Source organism: Nipponia nippon, unplaced genomic scaffold (assembly GCF_047370975.1).
Source record: "Nipponia nippon isolate SJK-2023a ecotype South Korea unplaced genomic scaffold, ASM4737097v1 scaffold_1, whole genome shotgun sequence".
Taxonomy (NCBI): domain Eukaryota; kingdom Metazoa; phylum Chordata; class Aves; order Pelecaniformes; family Threskiornithidae; genus Nipponia; species Nipponia nippon.
Genome location: NW_028262290.1, coordinates 38090941 through 38110638, shown reverse-complemented (window position 1 = coordinate 38110638; position 19698 = coordinate 38090941). Strand labels below are relative to the sequence as shown.

Below are 19698 nucleotides of genomic sequence, written 5' to 3'. Positions count from 1 at the left end.
CTAACGGCGCAGGCGCGGCGTCGCGGGGGCTCTCGGGAACGGTAGTCTTCGCCGCCGCCACGGCCCGGCGCGGGGAAGGGAGCGGGGAGCGGGCGAAGACTACAGGGGCCGTGATGCCAGGCGGCGGAGGCGGGGCGGGGGCGGGGCGAGCCGGGCCGGCCGCCCCGCCCCGCGGGGTTTCTGGGAAGCGTAGTCTCCCGGCGGGCGAGGCGCGGCGGAGGGGAGCCGGCAGGGACACACTTGGGGCGCTGTGCCGCCGCCGGCTGCGCTTCCCCTGTCGGGCTGTGGGGGAAGGGCAGGGTGCTGTCTTTAAGGTGACACCCCCACATATGTATCCCTCTTCTGCCCGCCCCAGCATGAAGACTGAAGCAAGGCTCCCTCCCTGTCACCTGTCCCTCTGGGCAGGCAGCCGGGGAAGGCGGCTGCTCACGCTGCCCGAGGGGCTCCGTGCCGCCGCCGGGCCTCGTCCCCCGGCTTTGGCCTCCGTCTCCTCACAGCGCTGCCTGGCCGAGCTCCAACAGGTTGCCGCCGACGAGGGGCTGACAGAACGGGGCACGGCAGGCGGCCGGGCCCCAGCCTGCACCTCACTGCCGCTGTGCAGGGGCTCCGAGTGCCCGGGGGTGAGCCCCCGGGGCTTCCCGGGCATGGAGGTTTTCAAACAGCATGGCGAGCGGCGCGTCCTCCCAGGCGGCCATCCCCTGCGGCCGTGGGCACGCGGGTTCGGCCCTAAATGTCTGCCCACGCGAGTCACCGCAGCCAGGCCTGGCCCACGCGGGGCTGGCGTGGGCGGCAGATACACCCGCGGCGGGGTTTCGCTTCCCCAGCAGCTACGCCAAGCTGCTTCTCCGGGAGGTGATCTATCTAAACGGAGGTGTTCCCCAGCTGCCGGCTGCTGATAGCGCCCAAACAAGACACGAGGGGATGTGGGAGCAAGTTGTTAGCGCAAGTGATCCCTCCTGCTGGTGCTACATAAGGAGATAATGAGGGAATGGAGCTGGTGCTTACGATATCTCCAGTGGCCGTCTGAAATGATACTTCACAGAAATGAAAGGGAATAATGTTCACAACTTCCAGCCTAATTACAGTGGGCTGGCAGCATATTCACCTGGAGAGCTCAAGGAGGGTTACTGTCAGCGCACGGGTTTTTTTAAGTTCTGTGGAAGCCATTCCAGATAGAGATTTATCCTTTAATAAAGGAAAACAAAAGCTGAGCTTCTGGGGGACAAGGTAGCACCTCCCTGGGTATTGCCAAGTACCAGAGAGACCCAGCCCTACAAATACAAGAGCAAAAATGACCGTTTCCTCCCTCCTCCGTCATCCCGGTTCCACCGAACAAACACCTGGCGTTTACATCCCGAGGCCTTACCTATTCTATAGTCACCCAAACGATTTAAAATTAGAAGAAAAATTATAGAGAACGTATTGTGCTTGTACTTTCCAATACAAAGAGCATGTTTCATTTTCATTAATCCATGAAAAGTAATTTATGCAGCTGACATTTAAATTATAAATATTCAGATGATTAATACATACAGAAAAATTCTGTTTGTGTGCTTTATCACAGGCTTAAGGAAAAAAATGTCTCCAGGCCTGGCCCTGTGACAGACTGAGCACCTTCCAGTGACGGCAGCAGAGCTGTGCATGCTCATTGCCTCTTGGTACAATAATTTGTCAAGCACAGAAAATATATATGTGTGTGTAAATGTATGCATTCCGCAGCATAATCTTTTATCTGATCTTTCAAAATCTGGGACAGGGTTGAAGAGGAAAAGGTGAAAGTTATGAGACAGATTTTCATTCTTGCCTGCTACTAATTCTTTTTTATGTGTACGACAGTAAGGTAGCAGCATCACCGGCTCCATAATCCTGCCAATGTGCCTTGTCCTTGGGGATAAATCAGCAGTCTATGCCCATTCATTCCTTAGTCTTCCCTTCATAAGCAGCAGGAACGCGGTAAAATGCAAACAGGGGAGCCTCTGTCCTCTGTGAAACTGTGTGGCAGCTATTGAGAATGGGCACCACGCAGGGCATCGGACGGTGACAATCCTGTGCTGACCCGGCCTGCATTTTGAAGGGATGTCAAAGAATTTTTCTGTAACATCACTGGCCTCTGCAGCAATCCATTGCTGTCATTGCTTAATAGTACTTTGTAGTCAATAATAGGTAGCATCCTGGTGAAATAATTAGCTTTTACTGTCAAAGCCGACGAAAATGTTGATGTTTTGTTTACTTCTCTAGCCAGATGTTTTTATGAAAGCACTTGAGTAAAGTCAAAAGCTTTTCTCCTTCCTATTCCCTACATTAATTTCACTGATAAATGATATTCAATAGAGGAATCTATCTTTTATGGTGACTTGACCCTAATTAACATGAATGTTTTCGATGAATTACATTTGTAAGTGGTCCAGCTATATGCAGACTTATCATCATGACTGATTTCCCAAGCAATTTCTGCAACAATAAACTTCCGTTACAGAATCTTTGATAAAAATCACAATTCTCTGGCAGGTTAATAATTTATGCAAATTAAATGCATGTTTATTTACAAGCTTTATACACTGTATCTGGCAAACAGGATAAGGAAGTTCTGTGTTACATCACTGAATACAGGTCATGCAAGTAACTAAACCTTTAAGCAGCCTTAAAGGACAATTCAGGAAATACAGTATCTGCCTTGTTAGTAGATACCCTACAGAAGTGTAGCAATGAGTCCTGGCAGAGATCACGGCAATAACCACACTATTTTCACAGGCAATGCAAACAGCAACATCACAGTCAGGAAAGCAGGATTACTTTCAAATCTACCACATCCTTGAAGATCACACTGATTACAAAGTTAAATATACTTATAATGGGTCAGAAGAGTAATTAATTATCAGCAACAGGATATATCTGAACCCCTGCTACTTTGTTGATGAGAACCGAGCACTACCAGGCAAAATACCAGGTATTTGTTTCAGGGCCAGGATGCAAGATCTAAAATTTTAAATTTGATCTTCACCCAGTGCTGCTCCCTCTCTTCTGTGTCATTCACCCTCAGGAAATGCATCATTCCCAGGTGAAAGCAATTATTTCTCAGAGGGACTTTTTTCTCTGGAAGAGCAATGACAGAAGTTTCCAGCTAAACAGAAACAGAAGGCTTGTGCAGCATCCCAAAGACCGGATCATGATAAACTAGAAGATGCTCTATTTTGTCTAGAAGTTAAAGTTATTATCAGCCTTCAGCTACAACTCACCGTGCTCTCCATACCGTGCATTATAGAGAAAGGATAGCTAAAATCTGGTGCTACCTTCATTGAATCCCTGGCAGAGCTGATCCTGCCTAGCCTGCAAGACTAGCAGTTTTGCCTGACCTGGCCCTAAAAGCACTCTCCATTTCAGCCTTACACTCGAGAAGGAGGAGAGAGAAAACACAAGTGTGAGCTAGAGGGAAGATGGCAGTATCATCACAACCCACAATGAATGCAACTTTTTTTCTATTTAGATATGACACCCTAGTGTCTAAAAAGCATGGGTAGGCCCCCGGCTGGATAGTACTTACAATATCATAAGTACTATTAGTAGTACCAGCTATCTACAAGGAGTCAACAGCAGTATGTGCTTCACCGCACAGAGCAGCTTCGAGTTCCGTGCAGCGTAGGCTCTTGTATTTATGCTCTTGTTAAGCCAGTTCTGTGCTCACTTCCAAACGGCTGCTGAACTGCATGTATTTTGTTGGCCCTTCACTTGAGCAGGTGTTATTAAAAGCCCGAGCATTAAGCACCACGCTTACTGCGGTATGCCGAAGGGGTGTTGGTCACAGGCCTCCTCGCGTCCTTTTTCCTCAGAGGCAGCGTGCAGCCCAGCACAGTGTTCTGGAAGGACAGGAACCACCACTGAGCAACTTGAGTTCAGCTTTCATAAACCTTTGAATTAATGAATGGTTAATTGATGGTGGTTAGAAAACAGCATCTGGCTTATTTTGACGACCTAGACTCGTAACTCCTGTCCTGGATACGTCCAACCGAATAGCTTCCATATCCCTATTCCGATGATCTCCAAAATGAAAAACTCTTTTCCTTCAGTGCTTTCACAGAGTCAGAGCTTGAACTGCTGCCATTGCAACAGGTTCTGCATTTCACACCCCTAATAGATGCACTTTGTTAACGTTGATGTAATTCCTACACACGAGACCAAATTTGAGGCTGCTCAAAATGTGGTATGTGTGTTAGCAAAACAGAAGCACGTTAGAAAAACAACACACGAAAGGGAGATACTGGGCAGACCTTGTAATACTAATTACAACTATCCAAATAACCTGCTCAAAGGCTTTGCTGCTGCAAAGTCAATGTTCCCGATGTTTTTTCAGGGACAGCCTTGTCCGGTAAGAACAGCTCTACAGCTGACTCCCACGCAGGGGCAATCTTGGCATCCAAGACAAGCTGCTCAATGGGTACACTGGCTTTTTTTTACCTGTGCTTTCCTTTTATTTCTTGGCTTAAAATCTGGCTCTGAGGCCCTATCTTGAAAGCAAATTAAATTGATTTCACATGCAAACTCCTCTGCAAAATTAAGGCCCCACATTTTTTATTCTGAATATCTCTGAGAGGTGATGCCAGCACAATTGGCAAACAAAATGGATTCATCAGGACTGTCAGTGTCCAGCAACTGTCAATAGAAAATCAATCTTTAGGGCAGTAGACCATTAAAAAAGAGGAGCATGTAAGTGTTATTAGCTTAGATGTGTAACCTCATTATAGGGAAGTCTCAACGGCAATTACTGTGAATATTTATCTGCTTTCCATAGCGCTCTGTCAAATACAAATTGAAGGAATGGTACAATCCCATTACACTAAAAGATAAATGCCTCAAAATAAAATAGGTTGAGCAACTAACACACTCGCTGCCGTATTGATTTGTATGTTCACAGCGTATGCGCAGTCACTGATCTCGGCAGCTGTTAAAGGTTTACTTAAATCTATATGACATTCATGTGTATTTAAGCATCCCGATTTACTGTCTGGTCCTTAGTGAAATTCTCTCTGCAAATACCCAGTTTAGTAGAGAAAAATGAGCAGCCGTTTCCAGGACAGAAGAATTCCCAAGTCAAGGATGTAAATGGATAACAAAGACAATGGAATGCTTCTTACAGACAACACATAGCAGTGATGCCCGGCTTGTGGTTATGCTTAAATTTGGAATTATTTGACAGGTTGAGAGCCTGTATTTTTCAGAGTTGAAGACATAGGAGAGAACCTGGTACACAAATATGAAATGGTGGGATTGGATCAGCTGGCTGAAAAAAAGGAAAACAAACAAAGCCACTCTGTCCTCAGATTGTCTCCCGAGGGTTTTAGCCTAGGTGTTGTTACAGTTCAAATATAAACTAGATGAACCCTTCAAACTGGTTTGTTGCCCTGTCCTTTAGCAACTGAGCATAATATCCCATCTTCCAAAATGCACAAACACCCTTACCACCAGTAGCCAGATGTTATAAGTTTCCAGTTTTCTGATTGCTCACAAGGTTCTTTGTCCTTTATACACCTATAAAGGTCTAAAGTACAGCTCTCGTGTGCATGAATTCATTGCAGTTTACTAAACCTAGCAACCCTCCAGTAAGCAGAATCTTCTACCACACTTCCTTGCCCTGGATGTGATTTCTCGGTATTGAAATAAGTGAAAAGGAGGTTTGCAAAAACAAAGAAACAGGTCCCTACTACGTGGCAGGAATTGCTTTGAGGAGAAGCTTTTTCTTGAATCTGATGTAAAACCATTGGCAGTAACAATGAAGATGTATCATCTATTTAAAAAAAAAAAAAAGTTACACCGTTTTTGCCTCTGAGAAGTATTTACTTCTAGCCATAAACTCAATAGCTTCTATCATGGAAAATGCATAAAGTGACTTTCAATTAACCATTGTCCTTCACTAATTTTACTAGAAAAACAGCAACAAAAAACCCCAAATTGCTCCTGGAGACTACTCCATTTCTGATCTGTGTTACTCTTATTTCCATAAAAGTATGGATGGCATTTATCTCTTTAAGTACAACACTGGTAGTCCGAATCCAAAGCTACAGTCCATCAGTCTTGTGGGACAGCGTCAAAGCCTTCTCCTGTGTTACTTTGCTGCATTCAGCTCTGGCAGTAGGTGTCAGCAGAAGCCAACCAAGTGAACTTCCCACTGGTCCCAGGAACTGCCACGCTCCGCGGATGATACATTAGTGCTATAAGGCACGACGACTTTGTCACTCTATATTGCCTTTTAGCTGACTAATCAAATAAAGAAAACCAGAGGGTCCAACTGCTGAACATCCTAGATGACTGTACACTACTGAGCAAATAACCAGGACACGCTTTGCTTACGCACTAAGATTTCACTAGCATACCAAGCGTGGTAGGATAGTTCACAAGACAGATATTGATATAGAAGAACATTGCGGGCTGAAGAATGACGGAAAACCGTGATTTGCACGTTGAGAGCATGAGTGCCTGTTCTGAGGTCCAGAACTCATCAGGAGATCTGCTCACATAACCGCAACAAAATGGGGTTGAAGAGAAAGCGGCGGAAAGATCCCACTATGGCATGACTTTACTACAGAGCACTGCGTAAGATCAGCGGATATAATTTGAAGGGGAGGATTTCAAATAAAATCATACTAACGTCCTTCATTACCAGCAAGTTCACTACTCAAATTAACAGATATCTGCTGGTAAATGGGTACAGTGGGAGAAAGCTGGCTAACAGGTAGAAAGTTTGAGAGAGATTCTGTTGATATAGAAGATGCAAGGCATCCTGTAGGGAAGGCTTTCTAGATTTGAACCTGAGCAGATCTAGCTGAACAAACAAAAGTAGCAAACAAGTTGCACAACTGTTCATGAAATGATAAAAGAGATAAAGAAAGACGATGGACTTTTGAAACTCTCCACATTGCTAGATAAGATTTCATGGGAAGAAAGTAAAAATTAAAAGTAATTCTGAAAAAATCAGAGGTTACATGTGCCCAAACCATCTCAATCCAAGGAATAGTAAAGTGCAGAAAAATCAGCTTGGTTAAACAATAACATTGACCCCCAAACTCAAAAAGAACCATACCAAAAATAAAAAAACTAAATCAAATTACCAAAGAGAAGGCGATATGGTCAAAAAAATCCAACGATGCCAAAGCAGAAAGTAAGACACAATTAAGGAGATAAAAGGAGGATATTCTGCAAATGCATTATTACTATGAGGAACGGTCACCAATGCCAGCCCAATACGGTAACCTATTTTCTCTCAGTGAGAGCAGGCCACGTACATGAGAAATGATAGCTGTCTTATCTTGGCATTTGTGAGTTTTGGTATCCTCTCACATTACACCTTGCAATCAAGCTAGCAGAAAATGCACCGATTGGATACTGCTGTGCTAGATAGAAAAGCCATGATTATAGCATACTTATGTAACCACGGCATATGCAGAGCAGCTGGTCACTACCAAACTGTAAAAGCATATCAAAATGAGGTTATGCAGCATCTGTCCTCAGTCTGTTCATTAATTACATCCAGGATTATACTTATTAAACTTGCGGGAAACACTAAGCTGGAAAGAGTTGCAAGCACTTTCGGGGAGAAATTTATAGTCCAAAATTATCTTGACAAGCTGGTGAAATAAATAGGATTAGAAAGCAGCACATATAGTACTTTATTCCCACTTATAATCACAAGATAAGGGAGTAAATTTATTGGGAACATTCTTCAGAAAGGATCGGGGCATGCAGTGAATCACAAACTGATTGTAAGTCAGCCATGTCATGTTGTTATGAAAAAGCAAAGCCTTGTAAAGGATTCAGAGCATGAGTATCACAGGTAAGACAAAATGATCAACATGGCAACTTGCAGCAAGCGCAGTGTGTGTTGGTACCTCATTTCAAGAAGTATGTGAACCAACAGGGAAAAGTCCAAGCTAGATGAACAAAAAATAATCATGGTCTAGAAAAAAGACGTGAGAGAAAGAGTGGATGTCCTCATCTAAGCACGCAAGAGCTAGGTAACTGAGGCTGGTATCACACGCAGATTGGAAGTAAGAGTCAAGATATCAGTACAGAAAGATGATACAAAATTAGAAGATACACGAGAAAAAATATCTCAGAGATTATATTGCTTCATGATAAACAATCCGCTCTACTCCCAGCCTTTTCCTATCTTTCTGTTTGTGTCTAACTGCTAAGTCCACCCATCTGATAGTTAAGTTTTGTTCACCTCCTGTTTACACCATAAGCAGCCAGCCCAGCGCTCAAGGTGAACTGTGAAATTTGGGGGAATGTTCTTCGGGAAGGCAAACAAAAACATGCTGACTATGTTGAAAACTAGAAAAAAGCAAAATGAGAATTCGAGAAAAAGAGACTGAGAGCTTACCTTCTTGTATGTGGGTTAGCAGAGCTGAGAGTTTCAGCTGGTTTTATAATAACCTACAGATCAAAGAACATTTGACTGAAGCCATTACCCCTCCCAAGAGCGTTATTCCCAACTCAGCTCTTCCAAAGCACTTCACTGGCTCTCTGACGTGTTTCCTTCCATGAAGGAAAAATGAATTAAAGTATTGGGGGACTAAAGAGATTCAGTGAATCGATGGGGTAGTGGAGGGAGAAAGAGATGCAATGTGGACCTCTGGTATGGGGAGGCAACATAAGCAGCCTCTGGCAGGGTGGGAAACCCCAGCTCCGCAGAAAGGGAGTCCCAGCAATCCCCCTTCCTTGTTGCACAATACCAGACCCTGGAAGAAGGCCTCGGGCAGGTATTTTTACTACAGTTTCTGAATAAGATGGAGAAGAAACTAGGGGATACATAACTGCGCCCAAAACTTTGCCTTTCAAGTCTAGGTGTAGGAGAGACAGTGGGTAGTTTCCCCAGACAACTCTTCAGGAACAGATACGATCTGAAAATATTCTGAAGTGGAGAACATGGCATTTTTACCACTGGTTTAACATTGGTTTAGGTTTATCTAATCCCTACTTTAAATATTGTGCCTCAGTCGCTTCCTACGACTCCAGACACTTCCCAAATAGACCTTTTGTGAGCAGCTATCTCCTATCATGTGTGCAAAAGGATTTCTTGTAAACTTCCAGCAGTTCCCACCAGCAAAGAAGCTACCTCAGATGCAGATAGCTACCGGTGTTTGAAACATGCTCTACTGAGAGCAGATCCATGTACCAGTTGGTTAGCACACCTGGGACACTCGCTCTATTCTTCCTGCTGGAGCTCTGCAAGAGTTGACTAAAAAATAGATGCTTGTAGAATGGAGTTACAGCACGCGACAGACCCCAGGGCTTAGTAACGTGGATGTCTCTCCTTCACTTGCCCAGTTCAGTTATCCTTTCGTTGTACGCCCATTGTATTTCACTATGCTTATTTCTGTGTGCAAGCTTATTAAAAAAAGATGAGTAATTTCAGGTCTTTCCCAGTTTACCCTTCAGAAGAGATTTCATCGGCTTCCTTAATCCAGTTTCATCTATACTGCATTACAGTGCAGAAAAGTTCATAAAACAGAAGACAGTAAAGATGAGAAAGCAGAACAACAAAACTGAAGGAAAACAAAACATTTATTTTTAGGTTGTAGTCTCACTATCAGCAGGGCTGAAAAGAGTGCCTGTGTTAATGAAGAGTGAGCATTAAGCAACAACACTTCCGATTTACGCATATATAAAAAAGACTTCACATATATAAACTTTATTAACACCTCCACTTGACTTAGAAATGGGTAATTCAGCTTCCTTACAGCCTTCTACTCTTGACCACTCAAAAGGCTTATTCTCTTCTTTTGAAGACTTTACACCCCAACTCCTATATTAAGATAAATAAGAACACCTCCACGAGTTTGTGGTAGGTTTTGAGATTTTATTTTGGGGAAAGCTGTTGCCTCATCTTTGGTACTTCCTGATAACTCATGGGAAACATCTGAGGCAGGGACTTTCGTGTTCCCCAAACCGGCCACCACAGCTGGAATGAAAATGAAAAGAGAGAAGAAACAAAAAAACCACTTCATTAAATAAATTTATTTTCTAAGCGGGATGTTTTCTTACACTGAAACTTTTACAAGTTAATTCAATTTCAACTTCCCGAAGACTTCATTATGCCACGTGACGTGTTTTTTTCCTATACCACTAAGATTTAATCCCAATCCCCTTTTATAAAACTATCTTAAGAAGCAAAAGTAGACTTAGGGTTTTACTTAGGGCCTCTAATTTATCATCTGCTTAATTATTACATATTGCAGTGAGTAAGATGACTATGCATCCTCTCATGTTTTCTTTGCTGTATCCTTTGGTCTTCTGTTTGGAGGTATCGAGATACAATTATTGTGTAGCACCCTTGTAATACATGCCTTTTTTTCTTGCGCCTTTTTGTAGAGAAATAGCTTCTAATTCTTGGCTGGATGTTTGAGAATTGTTGTTTAATATATTAAAGATAAATGGTTTTATTATTTTTAAAGAAGTTTATTACAGATGTAAAGAATATACTGTCTTCTGTTATTTCAGTTAATTCTGCTTGCAGCGGTTGACTGTCAGATGCTGTAGCCAACGTGACTGGTGTTTCATATGACAAATAGTACATAGCAGCACGGATCCTAAATGCAAAAAATGGGCTCTGCTTTATATGCAAAAGTTAAACAGGCTTGTGGTGTGAATGGATGAACCTTACAGTGTAGCCAGTAACAAAAGCTGAAGGGCAGTGAACCTTCTGGTCTAATTAACCTTGAACTTTACAGAGAACATACTTAAATGTTTAACAGTAGCATAATACGCCACAGCAGTTGAGTAAGAGGATATGATAAAAGAATGACAAATTTACTTTTTGGAAGGAGGGAGAGAAAATTAAGTGTGTTTACTAGCTACCTAGACAAAGGATCCTGTGCTTAATTGCTTTCCTCTCACTGTTTCAGCAAAAGAACTGTACTTACTGCGTTGAAAGCTGCTCCTAGTTAGGGGCTAAGTAACACTGCTTACATGTCCTGAAATACCACCCACAAACTTGGCAATATCTTCTTCCTACTCAGTTCACCCGTATTCAACTTGTCTCAGGATTAGACTGCTAATGACCACTATTTAGTAACAACTAAGACTTGGAAACATGTCTCTGCACTTTGGAGGTGGGCACCTCACCTGAATATCCATCTATGGTGGGCTCCAATTCTGCAAAATCTGATCTAGATTTTCTCATGACACTGATGAGTACAAACTAAAGTATGAAACTCAAAGCATCCAACAGTGTAGGGAATATAACCAAGCAAAACCAACTTAAAATGGTGGCTATGAGAATGGTGACCTCCACTCTTCTCTACCTGCTCTGATTTGGGTGTTGATAGGGAAGTCCAATGGCAACGCTTTGGAGAAGATGATTTTTCCTTGAAGGCACAATAGGAGTTCAATAGGGATCCCCAGATGTGATTTGGCAACCATGTTCCATGAGCTCAATAAAGCACTCAAGCTTCGTTTTATTTAACATTTGTGTTGAGCTTTCATCTTAATTGCTGTAGTCCATGTTTCAAACGTTCAATAAAACATGTAAGTATTATACTACCTTACTGGAGGAAAGTAAATTCAATACCTATACCTTGTAAAGCTCTATGTTTCTCAGAAATATGAATAGCTAGCTAGCCCCCTAAAGACAAATTTATCATTCCTTCAGGAACTTGCTCTGTAAAAATGGAAATTTGTGTGCCTGAAGATAGGAACCTCTTCATGAACATGGATTTAGTGGCAGATGAATGCCATGTCACAACAAGCCTTTCTCATAATACGTAATCATTGATTTATTTCCTTGCTAGTATGTGGTTGTGGGGGATCTAACTAGCCTGAGCGTGTACCGTCAGGTCTGCTGAACAGACAATCCTAGGTGAAAGATCACCTTGTATAACTTTCTGCTCTCTAAAACTTTCTTAACTTCTTTTATTCCACTTGTCCTTAGTCTGTATTTCTTTTCTCCCTACTTAGGCTCATAGCCTGTAGTGCTAGAAAGCTCGCTACCAGTCTACATCAGTTAATGACACTTTGTCTTTGCAATTTTCCCTTCTAAAGGTCTGCCTGCACTATTACGCAGCTTCTCGATGTGGGAGGAGGCAGAAGTAGGATGTATGCAGGCAGAGTTGCTATGGGGAAAGAAGTGCAAAGGGAAGAAAGGTGGAAACGTGCAAACGGGTGAAGCGACAAAGAGAATGACAGAAGGTATAGCAAGAAGGCAAAAGGTGACCTCGCAAAAGATCTTTCCTCCTTTGTGTGGTCTCTCACAATAAAATGCAAAACACATCATCGCCACAACTACTCAGTTACTGCAGAGAGGGTTTACTCTGACCTCAGTCCGTGCACCAGTGCTGGTGTTGACCCGAGTTTTGTTATGCTTTAGAAGCAGTATGTCATCATCATCTGTTTTTTCCCCATTTTCTCTTTCTGTGTTGCTGGTGCTTCTAGGTGAGCTATTCAGACATTGGCCTGTGTGTAGTTAAACAGATCAACCTGTCTGCAAGGATATGTGTAAGAAAAGAAAACAAACGATGGAGCAAACAGATGAAGGAACAAATGAGGCACATCTATCAGCTTTGTTTGTTCAGCAGCAGGACTGAGACGAACCTTTTAAAGATTTTCTAGGTTTAGTGCTTCCTATTATGGATGATGTAGCATTAGGGACCTTGAGTGTGTACTTACGTCCTCGCAGCAGAATACCAGAGCAAGAGGAAAACACGCTGTTCTTACAGGGCAATTACGATGGAAGAAAATAAAAGGCTGACTGTAACAGCAAGTAATTTTCTTTCTCATTCCTTTTTTTTTTTTAAGAGGATTTCATCGTAGGTGAAATTTGCTTATATTGAAGGGGGGGGGGTGCAGTTAAGATTCTCACTGATATTTAGGTCTTGTGCTGTGGCCGTACAGGAGTGCGATAGCTTGAGTAGGCACAGAAGAGTCTCTGGTACAGAGAACTGAACTTGGAAAGAGTGTGAATCTGCAGTCGCCCAGGGGCTCCGCCACCACAGCAATGTCATGGTGGGGCCAGGGCTGTGTCTGCAGATTGTGGTCTAGACTGGAAACTTTCCCAGGCTGTCAGCAAGCCAACCCATCACTTGCAGGAGGACCATGTCTTTCTCAAGCCACTTAGTTTGGGTCAAACTGCATGTAAAGCAGGAAAAATGGATTCTATCGGGTCAAAGAAAGATTCGTAGTGTTTTTACACACACACAAAAAAAGGACCAGAAGAGACTTCCAGTGGTTCAGCCTCCGCAACTGATACAAGCTGCCGTTTATGGCTGTCCTTTTTCTTCCTACTAGCTCTGTGCTCTTTTTAAGTGGCAGGAAAATTCTAGAAAGAGTTGCATATTATTGCTAGATAATCAAGGTGGGTTTCACTTAAAATGGATGCTTTTTACAATTTTTAATTTCAGACAGGGAACAAACTATATGAGAATACCGTGTTAGAGCTTTGGAAGTAGAAATCCTGGTGCCAGTATGGGATGAGCACCAATGAAACTAGGTACTTTATCCAGTATTTAAGAAGTACAAGAATGTTGTGATGATACATCAGGTTATAGGCTACTCTACAGTTAAACAACCCTTTCCTTTTTGGGGAGGGGAAAAGAACATTTTTTGTTCTGTTTTTGGTTTTGTCCTGATACAGGAGCGCTGGCTCAGAGCCCTGTCCAACCTGACCTTGAATGTTTCCAGGGATGGGGCTTCTACCACCTCTCTGGGCAACCTGTTCCAGTGTTTCACCACCCTCATCGTAAAAAATCTCTTCCTTGTATCTAGTCTGAATCTACCCTCTTTTAGTTTAAATCCATTACTCCTTGTCCTATCGCTACTGGCACTGCTAAAAAGTCTGTCCCCATCTTTCTTATAGGCCTCCTTTAAGTACTGAAAGGCTGCAATGAAGTCTCCCCCAAGAGCCTTCTCTTCTCCAGGCCGAACAACCCCAACTCTCTCAGCCTCTCCTCATCGGAGAGGTGTTCCAGCCCTCTGATCATTTTTGTGGCCCTCCTCTGGACCTGCTCCAACAGGTCCATGTCCTTCCTGCGCTGAGGACCCCAGAGCTGGACGCAGTACTCCAGGTGGGGTCTCAGCTCCCTCGACCTGCTGGCCACGCTGCTTTTGATGCAGCCCAGGATATGGTTGGCTTTCTGGGCTGCAAGAGCACATTGCCAGCTCATGTCCAGTTTTTCATCCACCAATACCCCTGAGTCCTTCTCCGCAGGGCTGCTCTCAATCTCTTCACCCCCCAGCCTGTATTGATACCAGGGGTTGCCCCGACCCGGGTGCAGGACCTTGCACTTGTCCTTGTTGAACCTCATGATGTACGCACAGGCCCACTTCTCAAGCCTGTCCAGGCCCCTCTGGATGGCATCCTGTCCCTCAGGTGTGTCAACTGCACCACTCACCTTGGTGTCATCTGCAAACTTGCTGACGGTGCACTTGATCCCACTGTCTATGTCATTGATGAAGACATTAAACAGTACTGGTCCCAGTACAGAGGGACACCACTTGTCACCGATCTCCATCTGGACATCGAGCCATTGACCACTACCCTCTGGATGCAACCATCCAACCAATTCCTCATCCACCGAGCAGTCCACCCATTGAATCCATATCCTTCTAATTTAGAGAGAAGGATATTGTGGGGGACTGTCTCAAAGGCCTTACAGAAGTCCAGATAGATGACATCTGTAGCTCTTCCCTTGTCCACTGATGGCAAGAACTGCTTATTCCTATCTTTCCTCAAAGATGTGGCTTTTTCCTGTACTGTTCATCTCACTCCTTTGCTTAATTAGAAGAGGGGAAGGAAGGAACTATCCAAACTGCACTGCAGGGACACTGTAAGGTAGTGATCATTCTTTTAAGATATGCTAGGACATCAGATTAACTATACCAGACCATCAGATTGAGCTCTTTGTCTAGGATTCACTTTTGCACATACTATAGTCTCTGTTTTCTTCCTTACATCTCAGGATGCAAGAGCTGCTGCCTTTCTCAGTAGTCTCTTGCCTTCCTCTTTTTGCCACTCAAAAATTTCACCTGTGCCCCTTCTGTGCTTGGAACAACCTCCTTCATCTCGCGTCCCGTCTCTGAGGCCTTCCTGAAATGTTCCGTGATTTGTGAAGCCTCCATGGGAACCTCAGCTGGCCGTACTCAGAACCATGAATCTGATCCACAGAAGTGTTTCGAGGCAGGATTGTGCAAATTAAGAGTGGGGTGGGTTTTTCCGTGCCGCATCCTGTGGAGAAGCAAGCGTGGCAGGAAGCACCAAAGCAGCAGCCAGAAAAGAGACAACAAATGTTGCCTGAGACGGACTGATAACTCTATTTTTACCACATCCTGCCATGAGAAATGAGCACTGAAAGTGACTATTGAAGAAAAAAGGCAGAATAACGCCTGGAAGACAGACGGGGAAGGATGCTTCTGCACCCTAGATAACGTCTCCAATGTCTCTTTCCCCCATCCAGCCCGATTAATTCATTTTTTCTGGGCAGACGAACGAAACACTGGCGTCGAAAATCCGTCTTCGCTTTCTGTGCCAGGCCGTGACGGTGCTGCGGATGATGGGGCGACCCAGGGTTACGCAGACTGTGCGTGCTTGGGAGCCGCTCGGGAGCCGCTCGTCGGGTGCCTCCGCGGGGCTCGCAGCACCACCACCCCTCGACACCCGCTCCCGAGGTGCAGCGGGTGCTGCCCGGTTTCTGCTGGATGCGGGGGAGACCGCGTCGCCCGGGGTCATCCGCCGGTTTAACCGGAGGCCGGAGGATCCCGGTCATCCGGCCTTGAATCCCCTCTCCCAGTGTTTGCCGGCAGCCGCAGGCTCCGCAGGCAGCGGGCGCAGCTCTGCCGGTGCCGGTCCCTCGGGCAGCCGCAGCACCGGGGCCCCCGGCGGGAGCGGGCCGGGGGCAGGCCGGGGGCAGGCCGCCGGGGGCCGGGGCGGAGCGGGCCGGGGGCCGGCGCCGGCCTCGAGTCCCCGCCTGACCCCGCTCTCCGCCGCCCGGGGGGGCGCTGGTCGGCGGCTGCGACAGCGACGACAGCGACAGCGGCCCCGCCTGCCCCGGCGGTCGTGCGTGGCCGCCCGGTGCCCGCGGCGCGGCGCGGCGGGGCGGGGGGAGCCCCCGCGGGCGGGAGCCCGTCGGCCCGGGGCGGCGGCGGGAGGAGCGCGGCTGACGCGGCAGGGAAGGCGGCAGGAGGAAGAGGCCAGCTCGAGCGGGCGGGCGGGCGGGCGGACGGACAGACGGACGGACACCCCCGGCCCGCCCCGGCCGGCGGGAGGGAGGCAGGCAGGTACGCGGGGTCCCGCCGCCGGTGGCCGCTTGCAGACGGCCGGCGGGCGGGCGTTTTAAAGAGGGGCCGGCCGGCGCCGGGGGGGGGGCTTTGCCCGGCGGGTCCGGTTTGCCTCCCTTTTGTTGCAGCCCGACGATGGGTGCGCGCTTTTCTTACCTCCCCCGGCGCTTCGGCGGAGCGTGTGCCCTGTGGCCCTCTGCGGGGGGGGCTGGAGCTGGTCACGCAGGAAAACGCGGACCCGCGTGGGCGAACGGCTCCAGTTGTAGGGATCCGGTTACGGACTGGGGGCAAAGTGCTCCACGCAAACATGGAGAAACTTCTGCTTTTTTTTTTTTTTTTTTTTTTTTTCCCCCAGCTGGTGTAGTTTCAGATACTGTGTTTGGAAAGAAGTTGCAGAGTCATTCTGCATTCCACCTTCTCCTCTCGCCTTTTTTTTATTCTCGCCCTTCTTCAGCAGTGTTACTTGCTCCTGCTAGTACTCTTGCCCTAACGTTTTGATGCACTACTCTGTGTATGTGTAGTTTTACGTGTTATGTTTTATTTTGCATGGCTGGCTGGGGTTTGGGAGGGTTTGATTTCTGGGTTGCAACTATGGACACCACCAAACTCCGTTTCAGTTCCACTACTTAATTCCATATAGACGGTGATGCTAAGCTGGAAGCAGACATTTGAGGTAAGGGATGGCTTGGCATTTACATTTGGATCCCTCTTCCAGAGAGCCCTTTCCCCATGCCCCCATAGATGGGGAGACCCTGGTTCGCTTTGCTTTGTGCCTCGCCAAAGAAAAGCAGTGAACGCAGGGCAGTGCCTCTTTCTAGCGATCTCTGTGCCAGAGAGGCAAGGGCTGGAATTGCCTCTTTACCCCTTTAAACACCTTAAATACAAGAGAAGGTTGGAGGCAGGGAGAAAATTAAAATAATTGTTTTCGCCTCGCGCGCAGAGGGAGTTGCAAAGTATCGGTACTTTCTGGGCAGATCTCTTACGGGAAGGGTAAAATTCTGATGCAAACTTGGAGGATTTGCACTAGGGGGAGAACTAGTGGTGCTCGAAGGAGTATCCCACAACATTCACCTGCGTGACTTTGTATTTGCAGGACGCCTTTGGCTCAGTTCTTTCGTGAGCATTGGTCAGCGCTCCTTGGCTTCCCCTTGCTGAGACTTACGTGGCCCTGCAGAGCTGTTTTTCTGTCTGAATTCTGCCATGCCCTTTCCCTTACTTTTGCGGAGCGTAGGAAGAGCAGGAATATGTACTAGTTGGCAGCAAAAAAACAGTTCGCAGTCGCTGTATTTCTCTCTAGTAAGTGCTACAGCCTCTTTGTTACGTGCTCTGAACATTGAAAAAGCATTGAAATTTATATTGGATACTCAAAACAGATGCTGACAGCCCTTGCATTTAATTTCTTTCATGCTAATCTAATAAATTCAGTATCTATTGTTATCTTAAAAGAGGATTAAACATTTCCTGAGGGGAAGGAGAGTTATGCGGACTGGTGTATACATGGACTGCATCCAGAGTACTGCAAGACTTGTAATTCAATGGTTATGTTGTACTGAGGGGATCTTCATTCTGATAATGAACAACTGATAGGAGTTGCTGCTTTTTATTACTGCTCTCTGCATTTTCATTCTCTAAGGACAGGCAGCTTTCTAAGAAGCCTGACAAAGCTGGATGTTCAAGTCTCATTGAACAGAGGTTCAAAGGACCTACAGGGAACATTAGTTGGGCGGTTCCTAGCCCACTCTGCTTATAAAATATGTATTTCAGGGAGCTAGTAGTTCAAGTTTTAAGATGTGGGCACTTTAAAATTACTAGTCTGTTCATTTTTTGACTTGTTTAAAGTCAATCCACAAGTAGGTGGATAATTTGACTGTAATGGCGTATGTTTAAAATAGTGATTGCTGGTTTTTAATATGCAGAATTGTTTCAGCCCAGCTAGCTGGAGTAGCTGCAAGCCTCCAAAGCTGACTTGACCCTGCAACAAGATATTTCAACAGGGTATGCTGAGAGCCAAAAATAAAGTATATTAAATCAAATGTCATAGGTATTAGCAAATAAAAATAGATGCAAAGCAACTCTTGTATCCCCTGGGATCTAGGATTTATGATGGAAATCATCTGTCATTTTATAATACCATGCGTGCTAATTGCAGGTTCATGTTAATCATCACTATGTAAGAGGGTATGTCAAATCTTATTTTCCATCCCATCCATACAGGATAAGCATCTAATAAGCTGTGATCCTTCAGCCACATCCACACATCAGCTCTCTCCTGGGTTATCCTGCCTATATCCCAGATCATTTTCCAGATGGTTTTGGTTTTATAATTTGCATACAAGTGCTAGGGCATTTTTGTCCCACAGCTACAAGCTATTTTATACACAAATGCCCTGCATTTCGGCACGTAAATCGAGATCAGATTACACATATTTGTAGTTGTAAATGAATATTTTTTTTGGGCTGTCTAATTTGTCATTTAGAAAAATGTTATTTTTAAGGACTGGGCACTTCCCAAAAGGAAAGTCACTGTTGGTTGTTTTAGTGACTTCATTTTTGGATGCTTATAAGTCACCGAAGACTTATACTGCTATGAATTATTTTTTTCTGTAGACCAAGGAACTAGAAACTGGCATAAGTAATTATCTATTTATATAGACTGAGCTGTAGTAAAGCAATATGTTGTTTTTATTTGAAGTTATCACTTTAAGTGTTTATATTGAAGGATTCATTTTGTTCTAGTTTAAGTAGTATCCATATGCTAAAATAACCTGCAAAGCAAACACTTATGCTTTCCAGAGCAGAACTGAAGGGCTTCAGCATACTGTAAGAACATTTTAAAATGTGTTAATCAGGTTCCTGCTTGCATTCCTAATTCTCAAACAGAATTTATCTCCCCGAGTCTTCCAAACCACCTAACATGGTGTCTGCCTGACTCTGAAAGCATCTTAAATGTATTGGATCTCCCTCTTGAAGCAGAAAGTTTTTAAGCGCCTTATCTAGAGCTGCTGTAGTTGAGCATCAAAGCCCTTAGGAGATCAAGGAACTAGGACACCTGGCAAGCACACTGTAAACACAGACGCTGATAGGGTTGGTTGTGTCTCGAAATGCAGTTGTATGGGTTTTCTTTTTAAAACATCTCCAGAAGAGGAACCAGTGACCACCTTTCCCTGAGAGCTGGTGGTGATGGGACTTGTCTAAAGAGTAGACACCGTTCTAGTAGTTGAAACCTGGGCTCCTGGTCCCCGCGCCCAAGGGGTTCAAGCCCACATCTTCCCCCACCTCCGCAGCTGTTGCAGAGGCTGAAGTGAGCGGGAGGGCAGGCTTCTCTCCTTGTGTTTAACCTGGGCCATCTCGTGGAAGATGCCGCAGGTTGCCCGAGGCTGACATGAGGGAACACCAGCAGGAACCGGACTCTGTTGCAGCAGTTTGTGTGTTCCCCTGGGA

General features: G+C 45.3%; 1 protein-coding gene across 1 annotated transcript in view; it reads left to right on the top strand.

The window, feature by feature from the left end:
• Nucleotides 1-15605: 15605 nt before the first annotated feature.
• SGK3 (serum/glucocorticoid regulated kinase family member 3) overlaps nt 15606-19698 on the top strand; it is a 62523-nt gene continuing 58430 nt past the window's right edge. The window contains exon 1 of the mRNA XM_087751983.1: nt 15606-16257. The gene's annotated coding sequence lies outside the window, so the exon portion shown is untranslated. The remainder of the gene's footprint in view (nt 16258-19698) is intronic.